We start from the raw sequence: 23622 nt of genomic DNA, 5'->3' as shown, positions 1-23622 counted from the left end.
AACATATTTATTCTTCAGTATATAACTTTGCTATGCTGTGTTCATGTCCAGCACAGAAAATTGCCTACTCTTCCTATCCCTCACAGTCACAAGGATGCATTTAAGTACCTAAACATGGTACCTTTTGATTTTACAGTAACCGGTACCCGGTACTTTGGTCAATACCTATAAAGGTACCTAATTCGGTACCCATCCCTAATAAGGCTAAATAACCGTAGATATAAGATACATGCAAGACAAAATGGAAACTGCCTTAAGTATATTTTCTAATCATGCAAAGCAAAGAAACAAAAAAAAAAAAACAGAAAGTACAAAGCCATGCAAGTTAGACACAAGGCACACTAAGGTATCATTAATAAAGGACACTGGACAGATCTATACAATGAAAACTTGTTTTGATCCAATCTGCATTCATTTACAAAATGAACACACCTTGTTAAAAGGGATGTCCTCACAACAGCGTGCATGTGACTCCAGGCCAAAAGGTGGCGCTGCGGTCCAATTAAAACAGATCCTCCTCAAAGCACGTTTAACTCTGACATGGATTTTACTTTTTTCCCTTCAGTAAATTTTATTCTGTTTTATTGGGATAGAACAAGGAGAAATTACAAACTAAAATGATTTAAATAAGTGAAAGAAATGGAGCAAAAACACATCAGAGTATAAAATATAATGATAGAGTTTCTGCTCCACAGGGGATCCTCTTAGAAACCTGGGTTTGGAGGGAATTTCTCTGAACTGGTATCTAACTAAAAAAACAGTGTTTAACAGATTTTATTAGACCATCACTCAGTGTAAGGTGTTTCAGAATTGGCTACAAATTGAACCTGTTGGTACCCAACCAGGGCGGATGTTGAGCTGTGGAGAGCGTTGAGGGCAGAAGGATGCTGTTAGGGGTCTGTGTGAATGTTAATGAAGGAACAAGAGTAGCTGGTTGAGGTTTTTATAAATGGAGCTTTATGATGGCTAAAGAACACACACACACACACACACACACACACACACACACACACACACACACACACACACACACACAGGAGAATAGATGGGATTATCTGGGTGATCAGACTTGAATTAAACAGATTATTTTGACTCACAAAGACTTTCAAGTCAAAAATCTTTCAGTCAGCTGTCAGTAAAAAGATCAAACATTGTGACGGGTCTTTTTCTTCATCTTCATATTAATTTGGTTTTGATTTCATTCATCGCTCTCAGTCCTCACACTGACCCCCTGAGTCCTGCTGTTGCTAGGAAACCATCCGACTCATTTTGTTCAATATGATGTCAGCAAACAGTGGCAGGAAGTGAGGTCAGAACCAGCACGAAAGGATCTGAACTGGCTCTGATCCTGACGGTGTGTGATGGTCTCTCTGTTCTGGAGTCAGCCGGTCTGCTTCACCCACGGCAGATTTGAACAGAGAGTTAATGAGAGCGAGGCAGAGCTCGCAGCTGACTGACACACACCATCTGTCACTGGCTGTGTTTTTCCACTCTGTGGTAATCTGAGCGCTGTGTCCTGCTGTGCTCACCTGCTCAGGTGTGTGTTTCAGTCTCACATGAAGCCTGTTTGGTTTTTCGTTTCATTCTCAGATAGTTTCAGGTTCAGAGTCACATGTCTGGTCTGAGAATAAAAAGGTTTGTGTTGGAGAGCAACTGAAGCGACAAAGACGGAGAGGGACTTGTTCAGGCAGAGGCAGCAGATAAAGACAGCTGTCAGTGAAAAAGACGACTGATGCTCTTGTCTCAGACGAAGGCTATTAGCTCTGAAAGTCAGCAGATGCTGCGTACAAGACATTAGTCACTCTTGGAGAGACGGTCTGTGATTGAATAAGTCAGTCACCACACTATCACACCCTGCCCTAAAGCGGGTACACACTATAGAAGACTGGAGATAGTTTTTCCCCTAATTATTTTATAGTTCTTAAAATTATCTTGACATTTTCCTGAGACGTGAGGCAAATATGTTTATTTTTCAGGCATTTTTTGCCTTTATTACAGCTGAAGATAGGCAGAAAGGAGGAAGCAATGCAGCAAATGGCCACGTCCAGGAGCTGAACTCATAACAGCTGTTAAAGGAACTAAAGCCTAGTATTACAGGTACCCAGATCTCAGTGTGAGGTATATTAAAAGTGTTTTTACTTGTCCTTGGAAGAATTTTGTGGTTGTGCTGATTTACAGTTGTATCGGACATATTCAACTTTACCCCAAACACTCCTCACTCTGGATGAGCCATTGTGCTTTTTTAAGGCTTTATTCTGCATCTTTGGTAACCTCCTAGTATCTTTTCATTATTTAAGGCCTGAACCACACGTATATGGATATGTTCCTAAACGCACATTTTTCTATCCAATTGGGCCTCTCAACCACACGAATTCAGCGATTTCACCCACATAAACGGAGATTTTTAAAAAACGATAAAATAGTAAAGAATTTAAAAAATATCCGGTTGAGTGGATCCGTGTAGCGTAGTTAAACGGAGCTGGTGTTGACGCCATGACGTCAAGCGCCTAGCAACGAGTCACTGTGTTTGACTGCGCATGCTCATAACGTTCTTCTTCTATGGTTTTCACATTTTGCTAACCTGCCACTTATCGGCCAGGCATGGCATTGCAGGCTTCAGAGGCGATCGTTTTCAGTTTGGCCTCTTCATATGGACAGAGATATTTCTGTGGTGTGGATGGGGATTTTTTTTTAAATGAGGACAAAGATATCCCATCAAAAAAATATCCATATACGTGTGGTTCAGGCCTAAAGCTCAGAAAAATACAATTTTTTCTCTCGCTGGTGTATGAGAAAACTCTAATTTCAGCATCTGTCTAAAAAACTTTGTATAAGCTGCTGTCTCTTTAAGGTTCCCCACTAAACAAGCCCTCCTCTCTCTGATTGGTCAGCCCTCTACAGGCCTGTCGAGGGACTGAGGGGCCGTTTTCACTACGGCATTTTTGGGGTGAAACGCCAAAATTTTCTTGCAGCTCAGCTTCGCGTTTACACAGAAACGGCGTTTCAGCCAACCTAAAATGCAAACTTTTAAAAATGGCCTCCAGAGTGGGATTTTTCTGAAATGCTGCCGACACCATTGCCGTGTAAACGGTAAGCGGGTGTTTTCAGTAAAAACGCTGCCGTCACACTTCGCTTCGCACGAGTGCATACAACAGGACAACAGTACCAGTGTACCGATCTTACGATGTTCGTGGTCTACCATGTTGTGCTTGTGCTGCTCAATCTGCTGACTGTCTTTCAACAACATAAGCATCTGTTGCTCCACTTCTGCTCTTAGCATTCACCAATACACCAGATGATCGGCTCAACTCTAATTCAGTGGAGATCTCCCAAAAGCTGCTTCTGGACAAGACAGTTATAGCACCACCTGCAGGCCGGGCATGCTCACTACAGCGTTTTCAGTCCCTCTTCATTTCCATGCAAACGCAGATTTTTTTCACTGCATTTTAGCGTGTTTGAATGAAATGTTGTTGTGTAAACGGGGCCTGAGCTACAGGCAGACCTTGGCAGACCTGCACCTTTAACATATCGTGAACCAGATGAGATGATGTGGTTATTACCATTTCAGCAGCTCCTGTGACGATCTCACGCTTCTTTTAGAATTGAGCATTTTGATCAGTTTACAGACAGATACAGGGATTTCTACAACATATGAACATGTAGAGGTATTAAAATTTACTCACATTCAGTTTTAACACCCTTTGTTACTTTGTATCCATGTTTAATACATCTGAAAATAGAAAACCCTTCTTTAACTCTGAGCTCTGCCCCCTTTTTTCTAAATATGAATGGCATTGAATGGCAGTCCTGGAGCCTTTACAAGCAATAAAAAACCTGGATTTAAAAGTAGCACTTTTGGTTAGAGCCCCAAACCAACAGCTCAGACTATTAATTAACCTGTTGAGCCTGATCTTAATAGAGCTTTGTTAAAGTGTCACCCAGTCCTGCTCATGAAGGTCTGTTTCTTCTTGCCCTCCAAAATGTTACTGCTGCACTGCTTTCTGATTTCTCACAGGAAGACTGAGTCACCATCACTGAACATGTTGATGGTAATCATGGATGAAAAAAAATCAGAAGTAGAAGAATTTAGAAGAATTTATGTTAACATGTTATTGACACATTATCTTCAAAAACCTGTTTTATTTACTACAAAATAAAAGTAACTTGACTAAACATTTATTTATCTGTGTGCTTTGAATAACGGGGCATGAGAGCACGGAGAATGAGGAGCTGTGGTGTTAATCTAATTCTACCTAAACTAACCTAAATAATGTTACTTTCTAATCAAGCGTCCTCCTTGTAGTGCTCACACAAAGTCATATTTATGACATGTAACTGAAAATCTAGATAAATACGCTGATGACCTTGAGCCTTCAACAGTTTCCTGTTTGAGAAATGTTTTATTGCAGGCCTGGTGTGAGTCTTTTAACAGATGAGCTGCTCATCATTTCAGGACATCCAGAACCTGTTTCACACAAACACTTCACAAGACCAGAACATCTGTGTCTGACGTGCTCCGATACCCCTTTCCTTCAGAGGTGTGTGTGTGTGTGTGTGTCTGGGGAAGGAGGGGTCTTCTGTTAGGTAACAGGATGTTACTACAAGTCAAACTCAGCATCAGAAAGGATGAAACTGAGCGAAGCTGTGCAGAGAATAAGAATTCAAACTTTGTGTAACAGAAATGTCGTCATCACTCCACCCACTCAGAGCAGCGAGTGATCCTGACTAATACCTGCAGCATCATACGTCAGCTGCAGGCTCAGTGAGACTGACACACAGCAGTTGCCCCAAGAAAGCTTCAAATGAGCATGAGAGAGAAACAGAGGCTAGTCAGCATGAGAGAGGCACTAGTTGCTAAGAGAAGAACTGAAACCAGTTGCCAAGAAAAAAAAGGAAACATTTGTGATGACAAAGCCTGAAAATGGTTTTTAGGGTTTGGATGGGAAATGAGTCACTTGGACGGGTCTCTGCTCTTCTGATTGTGTGATGGCTTAAAACAATCAGAATCAGACTGGGGCTGTTTACACGACAACAGTTTTAGGATTAGACGCAAACGTTTTGTTGCGTTTTAGCCTTGTGTTACACGGGAATGGCGTTTTAGCCGACCTAAAATGCAATCTTTTGAAAACAGCCTCCAGAGTGGATTTTTTTCTGAAACCCCAAAGCCGTGTAAAAAGTAAGTCGGTGTTTTAAGTGGAAGCCCTGATGTCACGGTACACTTGGCTTCAGGCAAGCGCATACAACCATACCGTTGTTACGACTACCATGTTGTGCTTGTGCTGCTCAATCTGCTGAGTCTGCTGATTGTCTTTCAACAAAATGTGCATCTGCTGCTCAACCTCCGCTCTGAGCATTCACCAATACATATGGCCTGTTGCTTTTACAAGGCCCGAAGTCCTGTAGAAAAAAAAAAGGAATTGCACTGAAGCACCAGACCAGTAGACGGCAATAAAGGCTGTGCTATGCTCTCCATGCGACTGTGATGTGTGGAAACGAGAGACACGAGATCTGTGCAAAAGAACGTATGAGGCTTTTATACTTTTTAACACCTCGTGCGCCGTCTGTTGGTGCCCATTCCCAAACTGCAGGAGGCGGTGTTTCACAAACATACATCTAACAGAGCACTAAACAAGAGTTGAAGAAGTTTGGCTTTGTTTACAACATGACATATCTGTTTCAGAGATCCTGTTCTTCTGCTATTTTGTCCGCGCATCCCCGTCTGGGAGGTCACAAATTTTCAAGTGTGCCCGGCTCAGAAATTTCAAAGGGACCATGCGAGGGGGTGTAGGTGTGAAAATGACGTCATTAGTCCACAAGAAGCCGCAGCAAAAATCAGCCTTAAAACAATGATGGAGGCAATTCAGCAAAGGTGACAACATGACAGGTGACAGCACATTATGTACAATTCTACAGTTAGCCTGTTAGCAAGAGGGGATTCAGCTTGTGCTGGTTCTGTTTGTGCTTTTTTGCACTGCAGATGAGTTTATTGAATCAACATTTGGAAGGAGACGAGCACTGGCAGCAAAGCTATTTCTAAAAGCCATAAATGGGTGTTTAAAATGGCATCGATTGCTGTTTTGAGTTTTAAAGTGATACTCCGGGATGGAACAAGTTGGGTCCTATCACAAGGTTTAGGGCAGAAATTACCCCTACAGCAGTGTTTTTGTGCAGCAGAAGCCCAGAGCGCTCGCACCAAACACCTCCTCCCTGCTCCTCTGCCGGTTTCCTCTGCACTCAGACGGGGCCATATTTTACTTGACCAAAAACACAAATAAACGGACTCCCACCAAAAATCTGATATAGGTCTGCATTCACGCTTTATTTAGAGAATTTTCAGCACGTTACTTTCACACAAAAACACCGCTAAATAAGGCTCTAGTTCACATGGTGTCGTGAAACGCCGATACCTCCGCTGCAGAGCCACCGCTGGCTACGAGGCGCTTGGTGTATAAGTCTGCGCGCACGGCGTGCCAGATATAAACAAACGCAACTAGAGAACTAGAGCTTTATTTAGCGGTGTTTTTGTGTGAAAGTAACGTGCTGAAAATTCTCTAAATAAAGCGTGAATGCAGACCCATATCAGATTTTTGGTGGGAGTCCGTTTATTTGTGTTTTTGGTCAAGTAAAATATGGCCCCGTCTGAGTGCAGAGGAAACCGGCAGAGGAGCAGGGAGGGGGTGTTTGGTGTGAGCGCTCTGGGCTTCTGCTGCACAAAAACACTGCTGTAGGGGTAATTTCTGCCCTAAACCTTTTGATAGGACCCAACTTGTTCCATCCCGGAGTATCACTTTAAAACTCAAAACAGCAATCAATGCCATTTTAAACACCCATTTATGGCTTTTAGAAATAGCTTTGCTGCCAGTGCTCGTCTCCTTCCAAATGTTGATTCAATAAACTCATCTGCAGTGCAAAAAAGCACAAACAGAACCAGCACAAGCTGAATCCCCTCTTGCTAACAGGCTAACTGTAGAATTGTACATAATGATGCTGTCACCTGTCATGTTGTCACCTTTGCTGAATTTCCTTCATCATTGTTTTAAGGCTGATTTTTGCTGCGGCTTCTTGTGGACTAATGACGTCATTTTCACACCTACACCCCCTCGCATGGTCCCTTTGAAATTTCTGAGCTGGGCACACTTGAAAATTTGTGACCTCCCAGACGCCCTGTCTGAGTGCAGAGGAAACCGGCAGAGGAGCAGGGAGGGGGTGTTTGGTGCAAGCGCTCTGGGCTTCTGCTGCACAAAAACACTGCTGTAGGGGTAATTTCTGCCCTAAACCTTTTGATAGGACCCAACTTGTTCCATCCCGGAGTATCACTTTAAGAGGGACCTTGTCGTTGGTGGCGTGATGCATCCCCCTCAAACGGCTTTGGAGTATCATTTCTCAGGCTCCACCTGACTCCTGGCTATTCCTGTTAGCTCCTCCATCTTATTTAGTAGATCTCACATTGTCCATGATAAGAGAGAAGAGACGCGGCTTACATCTCCTCTCCAAAAGCGTCAGTCCTCTTGCACCAGCTTTCTTCTGTCATAGGACCAAAATACACCAGATGTGTCTCTTGACCAACTCCGCTCGGTCACTAGATCAGAAAGGTTTCTATTCAAGTCAATGTGTCAACTCACACTGGATCCACTCTGTTGTGGTTCGGCCACATCCCTGCACCACCAAGTTGTATTCTCGACCGTCCTAATTTTGTCAGATGCTGGAGATGTGACATGCAGTTCAACTAAAATCAGACAAGTGGGACAGGAAATTGTGCATGGAAACCACTCAAAAATGCCTGGTGACTTGAGCCCAACATAAACATGGAGAGGATCATTACTGGATTGGGAAGCGCATGAACTCCTCGTCCTCTTGACTCCAGCTGTCAAGGTGCTTCCAAGGTGCTGGTCTGAACACGCAGCCAGCGTGAGTTACGGATGGATACCGAGGTAGATGCTTTTATGGGTCTCGACTAGGGATGTCCCAATCACCTTTTTTTTGCTCCCGATCCAATTCCAATTTTTTTATTTTGAGTATCTGCCAATCCCGATATTTCCCGATCCGATCTTTCAGCAATGCATTAGGAAGAAAGAAAAGAAAAAAACTCCTAGAAGTTGTCCTTTGAGTTTTTTAAATTTTATTTGAATGGAGGTATCATTCTAGCCAACATGGATATAGCTTTTTTTCTCCACTTTGTGCAGCATTGGATCAACAAAATAAAAATAAAGCTTCTCAGTGGTGCACCACAAGATTACCTTGTATGTGTGTGACAATAAGGTTGCAATTTCTTGTTTGCAATATCCTTGTACTTGTCATAATGACAAATAAAGTTATATTCTAAAATGAATGATGATGTTCTATTATACCCATTTTAATTAAAAACAAGAACTAAGGTCCCAGGCTTTTTCCAATTCTGTGTCCCCCGATCCGATCCTGATCACGTGACATGCCTAGTACCGACCCAATTCTTTCAAAAGTACCGGGTACCGATTCACATAAAATCAAAAGGTACAATGTTTTGGTACCTAAATGCATCCTTGTGACTGTGAGGGAGTGGAAGAGTCGGTGATTTTCAATGCTGGACATGAACACAGCATTGCAAGGTTATATGTTGAGTAACCAATAAGTTAAATTGATAAAATATATATATATTTTATTCAACAAATTGATATTTTTCACCACACAAACACAAAAAAGTACCAAAAATTGGTACTGTTGAGTACCAGTACTGATCCCCAGGTACCTTGTATCAGTACCGTATCGTTTCAAATGTGAAAGGTAACCATCCCTAGCGTGAGTTGAGGTACGCAGTCAACACACAACAGAGAGGAGCTGGTGACCCTATGTGTCTTAAATACCCAGAGTTCTGCAGGGATGTCAAGTGTTTAGCCGATGATGCTATGCAGCGTTAGCAACAGTACTTGGAGTTAAAGTTTGTGATTCCACTTTGGAAAACAATCAACAACTCTACTCAGCCACGCATCTAGAGAGGGCACAGCTCAAAGAGTTACCAGAGAAAAATCTGACAAGAAAAACTGAGAGTGAAATAATGGAGAAAGAACAAACAGGAGGAACTGGAACAGGCTGTTTACACGGTGGTCGCTCCGTGCACACTTATAAAATAGTTTCCTAAAAAAGGTTTCTGAATGAAGCTCGTCTGATGGGGGCTTGCGTCACCTGATAAATCATCATCTGCAGGTTTTAACCTCCGTTATGTGGAAATATCTTCGGCTCAGGATGATCAAAGTAAAAAAGAGCCGAGCGTGGAGATAATGAGAGCCTCAGTGTTTTAAACAACAACTGAACTTAACAACAGGCGTTAACGCTGACAGATGACGAGCACTCAGACGTGGTTTTATTCTCAGGCTGTTTTTAGCTGCACAAGGTTTTTTTGTGTGAAAAGTGGTTCACATGTATATTTCAGTGAAGTGGAGTTGTCTCGTGTTTGCTCCAGTGGAGCAGAAATGTTCCTCAGAACTGAGTCAGCTGAGTCCAGCTGGACCCTCAGAGTCCATAAGAGTCTGATCCACCTCTTCCACTTCAGACCAGGTCGACTGTGAGAGCGTAAACCTGTTCAGCACAGAGATGGAGGAAAAACGGTGGACGGTGGCTATCATGAGAGAGGTCTAAGTGGAGAGGCAGAGGAAGGAGGAGGTGCTGGGTTAAATGCAGACTGTAACAGATGGAGGCTATGAAGGAGAGAAAGGAGGTGGTGGTGTGCAGGAAACAGGTAAATGGAGCACATAAAGGCAGTGAGGTGGAAGTGTAGGAAACAAAAGGAGGAAATGAAGGAAACATGGAGCACTGATGGATGAAGAAGGGATAACGTAACGAGAGGAGAAAAAAACAGACATTAAAAGGAAGAAGGATGGAAAATGAGAGTGAGGAGGAGACGAGGTTGCAGCGAAAAAGGCAGGAAAAGAGGAACATCATGTAGTGAAAATAAGAGGAAATGAGAGGGAAGTAATAGAGGTGGTGAATGAGTTCAGGAGGAGGAGAAGAGAGGACGACGATGTGAACAAGGCGGCGGTGGGAGAAGGATGAAGAGAAGAATACCAGAGGAGGGAGGAGGTGTTTGTGAAGGCTGTGTGTGTCTCATGTTTTTCCTGAAGTTTATTCAGTATGTGACGGGACTGAAGGTGAAGATCCGGGTCACTTCTGGTCCTGCTTTGACGTGTTGTTTTCCTCCTATCACAGCGTTTGTCATCGGTGGACTTTATTTAGAAAAACAGACCAAATGTTGCTCATGTTTTATTCATGAGTTTGAGAGATGTGATCTGTGAACGTGTCCTTGACTTCCCCTCTCTGTCCAGGCTTTCTCTGTTTCTGTTGTATTCCTCTCACTGATCAGACCTTTCCTCTCATTAGAATTTAACCTGCAGATGGTTGTGAATAAAGTTGTCTTCGCGTGTTTCCAGCTGTCTGTTTTAACATGTTGTAAAGATCCAACTAAAGCATGGACCTGAGTGTGAAGCAGTATCATTGGTTCTCACCGTCAAGGTTTTACATGCAGGGATGAACACACACCGGACACTTTATGAGCTACACCCTGCTAGTAGTAGTCCCTCAGAGATGTTGCATCATACAGTTGCTGGGCTGAACAACCATGATGAGAATCTCCCGTTCCACCACATCCCAAAGGTGCTCTATTGTATTGAGATCTGGGGACTGTGGAGGACATTTGAGTACAGGGAACTCATTGTCATGTTGAAGAAACCAGTCTGAGATGATTCCAGCTTTATGACATGGAGCGTTATCCTGCTGGAAGTAGCCATCAGGAGATGGGTACACTGTGCTCATAAAGGGATGGACATGGTCAGCAACAATACTCAGGTAGGCTGTGGACTCTAAACCATGCTCAGTTGGTACTAAGGGCCAAAGTGAGCCAAGAAAATGTCCCCCACACCATTACACCAGCAGCAGCAGCCTGAACCGTTGATACAAGGCAGGATGGATCCATGCTTTCATGTTGTTGGCGCCAAATTCTGACCCTACCATCTGAATGTGGAGCAGAAATCCAGACTCATCAGACCAGACAACGATTTTCCAATCTTCTATTGTCCAGTTTTGGTGTTGCTGTGTGAATTGTAGCCTCAGTTTCCTGTTCTTAGCTGACAGGAGGGTCACCCGGTGTGGTCTTCTGCTGCTGTAGCCCATCTGCCTCAAGGTTGAACATGTTGTGTGTTCAGAGAAGGGCTGCACAATATGGCCTAAAATCAATATCTCAATGTTTCTAAGCAATATCACAGTACACGATTTACTTCTCAAAACTCTGATTTCTCCTCTAATTTTTAAACTCATGTATACAAATGTGCATAAAATGACACCAGTACAGTTTGCATTTACAACCCAAACCTGCAACTGACAAGATAAGCAAGCAACTTTTCTCCCTCCTCTCCTGATACAAAAACATGCATGTGCAGGAGTTTTTCTGGGTGGGTGGGGGAGTGTGCTGCTTGCTGTGACGGGAGCATCAGCAGAAAATGAAGGAAGTGAAACTCTGAAGAGAATTACATTCTGACGTCTTGAAACACTCATGTGACAGTTTGTACTCGGTGATCCCGATATAGTCATTTCATACATCTCATGTGCAACAACCCACGATATATTGAGTATATTCAATATATCCCTCAGCTTTGGTTCAGAGATGCTCTTCTGCAGACCTCGGTTGTAACCAGTGGTTATTTGAGTTACTGTTGCCTTTCTATCAGCTCCAACCAGTCTGTCCATTCTCCTCTGACCTCTGGCATCAACAAGGCATTTGAACTGCCACTCATTCTCTGTAAACCCTAGAGATGGTTGATGGTTTAAATCCGGGTAGATCAGCAGTTTCTGAAATACTCAGACCAAAGTCTCTTAAATTACCTTTCTGCCCCATTCTGATGCTCAGAGTGAACTTCAGCCAATCGTCTTGACCATCTCTACATGTCTTAATGTTGCTGCCATGTGATTGGCTGATTAGATATTTGTGTTGAGGAGCAGTTGACCAGGTGTACCTGATACAGTAGCCGGTAAGTGTGCTAAGTTGTACGTCCCAGAGACTGGATGAAGGCTCTAACATGACCACAGTATTGTAACCTCAGGAGTGCAGCAGTGGACTAGAGGACGTCAAAATGAATCAGCTGTTTCAGATTTTATTCTCTTCAGCTGACTAATCGATTTGAATAAATTGTTTGAGCTCTGTGTGTGTGGCAGTGTATCTTTGTGAGTGTGTGTGTGTGCTGGATTACATGGCACAGGGGTTTATCTTCCCTCAGAGAGGATTATGGGTAGGATGACTCTTGGGAGTCTCCTGCTCTCTGAGTGGTTGATGCTGACCCCTCCTCTGCTGTGAGGAGACACATTGACACAGACTGAACTCGGGTCAGTTTATAACTAATTTAACGACACACAGAGGCAGTGACACTGGAATAATACAGTGTATGTGTGTGTGTGTGTGTGATCAGTGTTTGAATAAGTGTGTCAGTATGGAGCACATTTTTTGTCTTCAATAATAAAACATCTGTTGAACGACTGAAGTCTGAGAAAGTGAACAGCTGGTGTAATAATGGTTTGCTTGTAAGGAAAGTGACAGTGAGTTGTTACCGCCTTTTTAAACTGAACCACAGACTTTTAAACCTTGATTTAATCAAAGGGCTCATTCAGACAGAGCCCTCGTTCCCAGGACGAGGATAAATGTGTAAAAACATGAAATGAAGAAGCTCCACCATTCCCACAGCGTGTCTTTAGTCCTAAGGAGAACCTGGGGAACACTAAAGAAGCACTGAACAAGAGGAGAGACTATTTTATTTTATTTTATTTGATGGATGGAAAATGTCTTTGGAAGCTCAAACTTGGACGATATGAAAAATCTAAATTTTAAGGAGTATCTGAGGCAACTGGTGCCGTTGGTCTACAAGCAGGTGCTGCAAATGTCAAACCTCAGCCGGCATGTTTTAAGTCAAAGTATTTCATCATTACACTTGATATGAGCCATGTTCTCTCCACAAGCCAGGAAAAAAAGTCTTATTAAGTTCATTACATCTTTAAAAAAAAGCCAGTAATGTATGCAATAAGTAAGTTCCAGTCAGAGCAACAAGCACATTTTTTTCACAAGTTTCTTAAAGAGAGGGTACTGTGCTTTTTAGGCTGTATTCTGTCCCTCTGGTTCCCCCATAGTAGCTTTACATGATTTACAGCTCAGAAACACTTCTCTTCTCACTCTGGTGTTTAAAAAAAACAACTATTTTTTTCAGTCTCTATCTGAAACACTTTGTTATGGCTGCTGTCTCTTTAAGGCTTCGTACACCACAAACCTCTCTCCTTGTGATTGGTCACGCCTCTTGAGGGCTGTTGGGACCAGGGTAAAGACAGACCTTGGTGTTTGAGGCCCAGACCTCAAAAGTGTCATGAACCAGTTTAGAGATTAGAGCTAGGACTATATGCTTTCTTCTGATTCGATTATTTACGGATATATTGCAATTTTTGGGGTGCTAATTTGATTAAAACTTCTACTTTTCAGTGGTTCTGATTTTTGTGATTTTGAGTTTGCTTCTTTAACAACAGACCACGAGAAGAAGTTGAATGATATATCAGGAGCCATATTTTTCAAAAAAAAAAAAAAAGAGACATCACCTGTGAGCCAGTTTTTAAGATTTATTCAGGGGATCTGACATCTCAACTTTTTTCCAACCCAGCTTATAAATAAGGACTAAAATAGAGGACTTAAATAAAAAAAATGAACAGGAAATTCTGATTTAAAATTGTTTAACAAAATATCCAGTTACTTAGATGCATTGATTTTTTTCCCTCACTCCTATAAGAGATCCTAACATGATAACTTCATAATTTCAGCTAGTCTTATTAAAGACTTGTGAGGATTCAGGGATTTCTACAACATAAGAGTAAGTAGAGGTTTCACAGTCTACACACGTTAAGTCTGAACACCCAGCTTTATTACTTTATATCCATGTTTATAATATGGAAAGCAGAACACCCCCTCTTTAAATTAACATGTAATCTCAGACATTTAGCCAGACCTTTTTTTTTCATGTTTTGGCAAATATTTTTATTTATCTAAAACAATCCTGACTTGAGTTTTTGTTTTAAATATATCTTCAATCAGGTTTTTACCTCTAGACTTGCTCAGTCAATGTAAGAACACATTTTATTTGATTTGATTTATCAGGTGACGATTCTCACCAGCTGTCACAGTTTGAGGTTTAATTCGCACTAGAAGACGTGCGTTAGTGAACTTTTTCTGTGCAGCCTTCAGCTTTTATCCAACAAATGATCACACATAGAGAGTGCTGCTAACCATCCTCTGAGCCCAGTGGAGGGAAAAACAATGCACAGCCAGGCGCCGTTAGACCGAGGATGTATGGGTACTCTGTAGCTAGGAAACACAGGATTTCAACAGGTGAAATTAACTACAGAAAAGAGCAATGATTGACAGACGCAGTGTGTGTCTGTCTCAATATTCTTTTGCTTTTTCTGCTTTCTTTGTTTGAAAAGTGGTTGGTCTGTGTGACCGAAGGTGCCACACTTTGATCTTTCATGCTGATTCAAATGAACACTGTGCAGTAATCTTGACATTTTGTCGTGGTGTCAGGATCTCAAAGGTGGTCCCACTCCTGGTGATGTCTCTCCCCAAAGTCTTAGTGTCCACCCTTTTCTTTAAGACTCCTCTTATTCTGGGCATGTCCAAAAGGACGTCACTGTGAGGTCTGAAGGCTGTAGGAAGTGCATCACAAAAGTGCAACAAAGAGAAAAACTCAAAGCTACATTTTCTGGGGAGTCATGAACAGGTGAGGATGATACTCACTGAGGTTTCAGCTGTTCCTCTCACGGTATCAAAGAGGATCCTCTCCGTCTGTTTTTCTTGTCCTTGTGTGATGAATATTTGTCACAATCATGCTTTATTCAGAGAGTCAAAAAAATCTCTTTGTGTTTATATATCTGTGTCTGCCTTTATTTTGAAGCTAACAGATACAGACCGAAAATTGCCGTAATTAAAGAGGGGGTACCTGACCTTTCCTTATCTTAAAGGTAGGGTCTGCAGGAAATTTTGTTACTTGTTAGTAAACACAACATTCAAGCTGGACTCCTCTTCCTTGGTTCAGTGCCAGCAGTAGCCCACACCCACAGTCTCAGACCGTGAGCACACTCACTAGCTTAACTTGGCATGATAGCACAAGCTAATCAGAGGTATTAGACACATACCTGCTCAGTAGAAAGATAGCCCATTGATTTCCATTGTGTGCTGCTCTCCAAAAGCCCAGAAACAAGTAAAAGTTGAGCCAAGCTTCACCCTCATTCAAAAAAAAGCTTTATTTGTTTGCCGTCTTGTTTCACTTTGGTTGTGTCTTTAATCGTGCTACCCCCACAATTGTAGCTAAACTGAAGCTCCTTTGATTCAGGATCATCAACATGCAAAGTCACTTGTGCACTAAGTGTGCTGTGATTGGCTGATGTATCCATGCTTATTCTCCACCCAGAAATGTCTTAATATAACCAAAACATCAACATACAGGCAGAGGAGGGAGGGGGTTGAGGCAGACACAGACACTGACACACATGCATAGAAGATTGTAGGAGACAATTTAGCAGAGTCGACATTCTACTTTTTTTTTTAGGAAAATCCTGCAGACTCTACCTTTTAAGAGTGGATATAAAAGCTGGGTGTTCAGACTAAACGTGTGCAGATTTCCAAACACCTTCATGTTCACATATTGTAGAAATCACTGAATCTGTCTGTAAACTGGAGAGATTATTAGGCTTGCTGAAATTATGAGGTTGTCACGCTTGAGGAAAGGGACTCAAACACCACGGTCTGCCTGTAGCTTTGAAACAAAACAAGGGCTGGCCAATCAGAGGAGAGGGGGTTTGAGGAGCAGGAAGCCTAAGGCCCCGTTTACATGGAGACTCTTGCAACGATTCTTCCTTTGCGTTTTCAAAAGCCACCCACGTTTACATGAGGACGACGTGAAAACGACCCGCGTTCATACGACTCCAGGAGGAGAAGTCTCCTCTTCTGTTCTTTCTTTTTCTGCCGTTTTGTTGTGTGAGACGGTCGGCAATCCAACCATAATGCGCATTACCCCCACCTACTGGCTCAACTGGAAATGTGGCTGAGCGCGGAGCCTTCACTTAAAACTGCGAGTGCGCATGCGGTGACGTCAGCATTTCACCCTGAGACGCTCCGCTCTGTGTTTACACGAAGCTGGATGGAGGAGCGGATTCAGATCTTTCCACTCTGGGGAGCGTTTTCAAAAGTTTGCATTTTCACTGAAAACGCAACGTGGTCTCGTCTAAACGGAAGGCCAAAACGCAATGAAATGTTTGCGGAATCGACCGTTTTCGGCGTCATGTAAACGGGGCCTTAAAAAGACAGCAGCTTAAACAAAGCAATTCAGACAGGCTGAAATAAGGATTTTCTAAAGCACCAGTGAGAGAACAAAAAAGGATTTATTATTTGCTGTAAATCATGTAAGGCCACTACAGGGTATCAGAAGGATAAAATGAAGCCTAAAAAAAGCAAAATACTTCCCCTTTAACATCTAATGTAATGTAAAATATAGGAAAGAGTGTGTCAATGATGATGATTATTTAACCTCATATCAGGTGAAACTGTCAAAGCCAGTCTTATCTGTGGGTTACTGATTTTCTTCAGGGCCATGAACCCTGACCTGCTCTTTAACTTGTTAGTGAATAAAACGGCAGCTCACAGCTGGTTGGTAGTCTAACATGTTAACGTTCAGTTTATTAAGAAAAAAAAAACAATCAGGGGCCCCGGCTGCTAGATCTCCATTAACAAGTTGACCAAAATCAAACGATATCAATCAGTTATATAACAGACAGAGGAACAGACAGCACCCAGACAGTCATCTGTGAGGATTTCCCAGCATGCCATCTGCTTCAGTTTGACCTTCAGTGTGAGGTAAGCGTGCTGTTCAGGTCGTCAGCCGGATGATTTGCTGCCCGGCACAGACGCATCTTTGAGTCGTTCTCCCTGATAAACAGACTGTGGTGACTCAATTGACATGTATACTAACACACACACACACACACACACACACACACACACACACACACACACACACACACAGTGGGCAGGGTGTGTGTACAGCCCAGATTGAAACTGAAGCGCGTGTGATGTTGTGATCCTCTTGTCGTCTGGTGTGTTTTTCAGTCTGCACTTAGATGCAGAAACTTCTCTAATGATGCCTTCGATCCTCTTTCTCCTAAATTAATCTCAGTCTTCTTCATTGATTCTGCTTTATTCCTTATACACTCTTTTTTCAAAGTGTTAATCGTCTGAGATGAAAAACTTTGTCGATTGGAACATGAATTGAGTCGGTACTAGGTATGAAAATTTAAATATTCTCTTAGACTGATCTTTGTAAAAGTTAATCATTTATCAAATCATGATAAACAAAACTTTGACTTTCCTGAGTCAAACACATGATGTGATCCTAATCCCCCAAACAATGTTTTCCACAGCAACACAATGCATATAACTGCCCATATTGAATAATTACAGATCATATAGTGTCGCACAAAGCCATGGCAGGAACAAGTATCTAACCAGTGTGATCAGAGTTGTGGATGTTTTGTTCCACAAAAAAATGACCTGGAAGTTATTGGAGATGAAGGATCACAGGTCTGAATAATCTGCTGGGAAGAAGTTGCAGCTAATGGGTCCAAGTCATGAAACTTGATGCAGCACCAGCACCTAATAGATCGACTTCCCCCGCCTGGTGCTGGCCTGCTCAGACAGGAAGAAGCAACATTAGACGGGCACTGACTGGAGCCTGAAGTAGGACTTGATCTTTCATGGACTCTGTGCACTCTGACTGATTGAAAGCCTGACTTTCACTGCTACACCACGGACAGTGATACCTTTTTGTTTTCAACAGCTCAATGTTTCATGAAGTAACATATCACAAACATACAAACATCACACAGTTAATATGTTTTACCTCGTTTTTTTCCCACGAGGTGTTAATGAAATAAATGATATTCCAGTATTAACAGCTGTTTATAAAACATTGTTTTACATATTAAAAATCAACTCAGTGATTTACTTGATAATTTTTCAGTAGATGCCGAAGCTTTACGGGCAGTTGTCTCTTATTTTTCATCTTTTATGATATTTTCTAAGATCTCTTAATGTCTTGTTTTAAATACAAGCATGCTTGGGTTTTATAAACATGCAAAAAGTTTTGGTGGGAGGAAAAATGGATATATTGGGATTTTTTGTTTGACAGCACTAAAATTGTGATTCTTTGTCAAAAACTCTTTTTTTTTTTTTTTTTAATTCTTTATTTTAGTCTTTTTCCACTTTTCTCCAGCAGAGGTTGAAATTTTTCTCTCTGACTCTTGTGATGTGCATTTTATGGGAAAATATGGCTCCTGATATACTCTATAGACATTATTATCATCATCATTTAGCTTTTTCAAATGGTCTGGTGTTAAAAAAAACAAACAAACTAAAAATCATAAATATTGAATAATTGTATTTTAAATTGAATCAGCACCTCAAAAATCTTGATAGAATCAAATCGTGAGAATAGCATATTGTCCCAGCCTTAGCAAAAATTGAATCCCTTACAGAGGGGATTCTTCTGTGTCCCATATTTTAGACATGAATAACCAGAGTCTTTCATGTAGTGTAGAAATCCCTGAATCCATCTGTCAAAACAGTCTTTAGTAAAAAAAAAAAAAAAAAATGACATGTTGGAGGGGCGGGCCTCAAACACCAAGGTCTGCCCATAGCTCTGCCCCAAACAGTAACCTCTGGTCTAAAAATATGAAATCCTTACTGGAGTGCTAAAAACTGCTGTTCAGAAACAGAAACACCAGAAACCACATAAACACCCATTAAAAAGTCTATTTTTACAGCAACATAAACATTTTTATAGTCTGGTTTACAGAAAAAAAGAGCCTTGATAGCTCATTCCACATCCTCACTCTTGGCCATTTTTCCTGTTTCGTAGCACATCAACCTGAAGGACTTAATGTTCACTTACTGCCCAACATATGTCGCCCACTGACAGGTTGACAGGTGACACAGTGACGAGATAATCAATGTTATTCATCTATCAGTGGTCAGAGTGTATTTTTAGATTTTCTCTTGCTCGTATATTGAGCAGTTAAACCAAAGTCTCTTACAGTAAGTCTGTATTAATGCTGGAAGCTCCTCATACTGGTCCCTGTGCACAGAGTTGTTCTCCCACCTGGGTGTGTTTGTAATGTTTAACTCTCACAGAAAAAGAAACATGAGTACAAAATAATCTGCTGTTGAATTCCTCAGACCTGAAACACGTTTTCGGCTCATGTCGTTAACGTCTGTCCTGTTTCTCTAAGCCCCTGTGCCTCCTCAGCTGTGCCCTCTGTGTTGTCTTGCAGGCTGACTGACAGCTGGCATTGACTCCAGTTTTTCCATCCGACCCTCTTGTGTTTCAGGTGATCAGAGAGCGAAGGCTCGCATGCCCAGAGGAGGGAGAAGAGAAGAGAGGAACTGGGCATAGTGTGTGAGGACAGACGCTGCAGAGAAGATGAGGACTTTTCTGTGCTGACGTACGAGGTGAGGATCCATTCAAGGACAGAAACACACACACGCACGCACACACACACACACAACCTCTTTGGCATTGGCTCTTCTCGCTCTCTTGAACCGCTAATTTGTATTTTTCTGTGAGAGTACACAATCAGGCCCCTGTTTTCTGGGTCAGTTCATTAAAGATGAAGTGAAAATGATTTTGCAGTCACTGTGAACTTCATTGAAAGGACGTAACTTGAATGCAGAGATGAAAGGATGAGTGTGTAAATAAATCTATCTACGCTCTGTATCTCGGTCAGCAGATCCTGTTACTGTCTTTTATGTAAATCAAGGTTTCCATGATGTCAACCTGAACAGCTAATCCTGGGTGTTTGTTTACAGCTGGGTTGTTTCCGTGGATGAAGTCAGTGCTGGAGCAGCTCACACATCAGGTACAAACACACTATTTGAACTGATTCTGTCACATCCTGGAGGACCTTGAAGTGAGTCCCAAACATTATCTGTGGACTCTAAAACAGGCGAGAATCAGTCAGTAAGCTGAGAGTTCCAGGCATTGTCCATGAAGACCATCACCTAGTCTGATGAAAATGTGGGTTTTCTTAAAGCAGGTATTGGAAATTAAAGAGGGGATATTCTACTTTTCCATATTCAAAAAATTGATAAAAAAAGTAACAATGCTGGATTTCTAAACTATATGTTATAGAAATCCCTGAATCTGTCTGTATACATCATTGCTAAAGAATCTCCTAACTAGCTTGAGACACATTGAAGGAACGGGCCTTAAAACACCAAGGTCTGCCCGTAGCTGGGACCCTTGTAGTCCAGAGCTGGCCAATCAGAGGAAAAGGGGTTTGTGGAGTGGAAAGCCTTGAAGAGACAGCAGCCTCAGCGAAGTATTTCAGACAGAGGCTGAAATAAGGGGTTTCTACAACACCAGTGATAGAAAAATAGAATTTTTCTTGAGCTTTAAACCATGGATGGCCACTATGGAATACCAGATAGACAGGATAAAGACTAAAAATTGCACATTTCCCTCTTTTTGAGGAATGGAAAACAGACCTTTTTGTACAAAAGTACCAACAACTAAACTTTTGAGGTAGGGTCTGCAGGATTTTCCTTAAAAAAATAAAATGTCAACTTTTACTGAAATAATCCTGCTCAATCATCTCCTATGAGCCTTTATACATGTGTGTCAGTGTCTGTGTCTGTGTCTGCCTCAACCCCCTCCTCTGCCTGTATGTTGACGTGTTGGTTATATTTGGACGTTTCTGGGTGGTGAGTAAGCGTGGTTACATCAGCCAATCACAGCCCGCCCAGTGCACAAATGACTGCGTGTTGATGATAGCGAGTGGAAGAGGCTGTCCCAAGCAGCTACGATAGTGGACGTAGCACAGAGCAAGAAAATACAACCAAAGTAAAACAAAACACCAAACAAATAAAGCTTTTTACTCTATGAGGGTGAATCTTGGCTCGACTTTCACTCACTTTCAGGCCCTTATAGAGCAGTACAGGACAAAGTTATTATGTGTCAAATACCTGTGATTAGCTTGTGCTGACATGCCAAGTCTGGTGCACAGCTCTCGAGTCTCTCCCACGTAGGAACGTTATGCTACAGGTGGTTGCTGGGCTAGTGGGTGCGTTCTTGTAGCTATGGTCAGAGGCAGTGGGTGTGTGCTGCTGCTGGCACTGAGCCAAGGAGGAGTTTGAATTTTGTGTTTGCTAACAAGTAACAAAAATTCCTGCAGACCCTACCTTTAAGTTTTGATTTATTCCCTCTATCTTCTGAATGGTGAACAGATGCATCAGTGTTTAACTTTACCCATCACACCTCCAGCTTCCCATTAAATGTCTGAAAAATGTAAGCATGCGTTTGGTTTAATACTTAAATCCATTAAGAGCTTTAGGTGAAGGATTCACACGCTGGCATAAAAATTCAATCCTGTTCAGAGACATTGAGCTGTTTTAGCTCAAGTTCCTCCAAAAAAAAATCATCTCATGGTTTAAAACTTTACCTGCTTGATTTTCACTGCCATCAGACCACCAGAGTTTTAAACACCAACACGTCTAAGTGAGTGCTGAATATCAATCCAGCTTTTTTCTAGGTGAGTCTGACGGGAACACAGGCACAATCTAGTCGGTGATAATCTTGTTTTACTGTGTAGATTGTAAAGCAGCACTTCAGAATCACCTTAAAACTCTGCCTTTAAAATAAACCTGTAAAATATTCAAACCTCTCCAAGAAAGAAAAGAACCATGAGTAGGGCTGATATAAAAGATAGAGGGTGAAAAATGTGAGAAAGAGTCGTAGGATGTGAAAAGCAAAGTTGGGGGAGAAGAAGAAGAGAGACAGGGACGCTGCCAGACAGTAAAACGAAGAAAGCAGTGAAGGAGAGCAGAAATAAGTGAATGAATAAAACATGCAAAGCGGACAAAAGAAAGAGGACACAGAGAGATAGAAACATGGAAAAGAAAACTGAGAATGTTTAAAAAGAAAGAGCAGACGCCTCCTACAGAGGACATGATTGTTATAAAAGACAATTATCGAAACAGTTATTCCAGAAACATGTGTGTTAGGGTTGTGCAAGAGCAGAGCATGCTGGGTAAAATTGCTCACAGCGTTTGTATGTAAAATTTAGAGGCTTCAATCAGGCAAGGCGAGCATGTCCTGCTGCCTCACCTGTGTTCCTTAAAGCTTCAAATAGATCTCATACTTGTTTCATAGAAACTGCCTGTTGGGAGCTGTTTAAGCGCAGCATTGTGTTTTTTGTAGTTCAGTACTTGTGAGATCTTTGTCGAGCTGAGAGCAGCAGACCGAGAGTCCGACGTGTTCAGAGCTCCTCATGTGAAGAGAAGTGACTCACAGTTTCAATTGTGAAGCAAAGAGTGTTATTCTACATTCTGTTTTTTGATTAAAGGAAACAAGCTACGAGTTTTCTCCTGACATAAAAACTCAAAAGGGTTGAATCAACTACAACTCCCAGAGTGCATTTCATCAGCAGCTCAAAAAAGAGCCTTTTGAAATATACAGCTAAGGCTAATTATAGCACGTTGTGATAAAAGATTTATCTGTTTCTACCGAGCCTCTTTCACAGTGCTCTACACGGTGACCGCAGCAGAGGCTCATGGGTAATGTAGTTTTTAGTAAAAGCAAAAAAAAGAGACAGATGTGAAATGATGCAGGCTTTATCAAATGATCAATATTTTTTTACAGCACGTGATGTGTTTGTTTCAAATGGCTGCAGAAAGTAGCGCCACAGTGAAGTGAAGTGTGTGTGTGTGTGTGTGTGTGTGTGTGTGTGTGTGTGTGTGTGTGTGTGTGTGTGTGTGTGTGTGTGTGTGTGTTCAGAGAGTTTGTTTGGGTGTGTGTGAGAAAGAGGTCCACAGAAAGTCACACAGTGATCGATGGCCCATCATTGGTCCCCTCAGGATGGAACATGGTCATGTGACATGGACAGACTCCTAATGGAGCGGGTCATTGAGCAGAAACAGACGGCACAAACCCACAGAAACACTTTGTCAGAAGATTCTGATTGGTCACAATTAAATTTGTAGTTTTGATAAAAAAAATTTCCAGAGAACACTTGTTTTTTGTGATTTTGTTTCTTATTTTATCAGAGAACGTGATGTTCTTGTTTGTGCTGTGGCATGTTAGCTTTGTTAGCAGTGTTAGCTGTGTCATTCCAATTAGCCAGGCAGCGCTGACACGTTAGCGCTGGCCTTATTCTGATCAATGGAGCTGCTCTTCCTGTTCTGGAAACAAACTGAGATCAATGTGTCGCCTGAGGCTCAGACACACACACATGGACACACACATTTTCACACACAGACACGCATCATACTCTCTTCTCCTTATTACCGTCTGCCTTTATGTAGGTATAAAGAGAGGTTTGTTCTAGGTGTTTTGGGGCACCCGTGTCATTCCTCACCTGTCTGTGGAAACTCTTCCAGGCTGAGGTGTGTGTTCTGGAGCCAGAGTGTCTTGACTGTTTAGGTCTTAGCTCACAAACATGTAAACTTTGCCGTAAACACACAGACACAAACGCATATGTAGGTGTGCGCAGAGATAGATGCATGTTTGATGTTAATGAGGGCCGGGC

General features: G+C 42.0%; 1 protein-coding gene across 1 annotated transcript in view; it reads left to right on the top strand.

Moving 5' to 3' along the window:
* Positions 1-23622, top strand: part of tjap1 (tight junction associated protein 1 (peripheral)) — a 68924-nt gene that overhangs the window by 15308 nt on the left and 29994 nt on the right. The window contains exons 2-3 of the mRNA XM_074675367.1: positions 19429-19549; positions 19907-19956. The gene's annotated coding sequence lies outside the window, so the exon portion shown is untranslated. The remainder of the gene's footprint in view (positions 1-19428; positions 19550-19906; positions 19957-23622) is intronic.

The sequence above is a fragment of the Halichoeres trimaculatus genome, unplaced genomic scaffold (assembly GCF_033239565.1).
Source record: "Halichoeres trimaculatus isolate MK-OKI-2021-1 unplaced genomic scaffold, fHalTri1.1 fHalTri1_scaffold_8, whole genome shotgun sequence".
NCBI lineage: Eukaryota > Metazoa > Chordata > Actinopteri > Labriformes > Labridae > Halichoeres > Halichoeres trimaculatus.
This window is presented reverse-complemented; position numbering and strand designations above follow the sequence as displayed.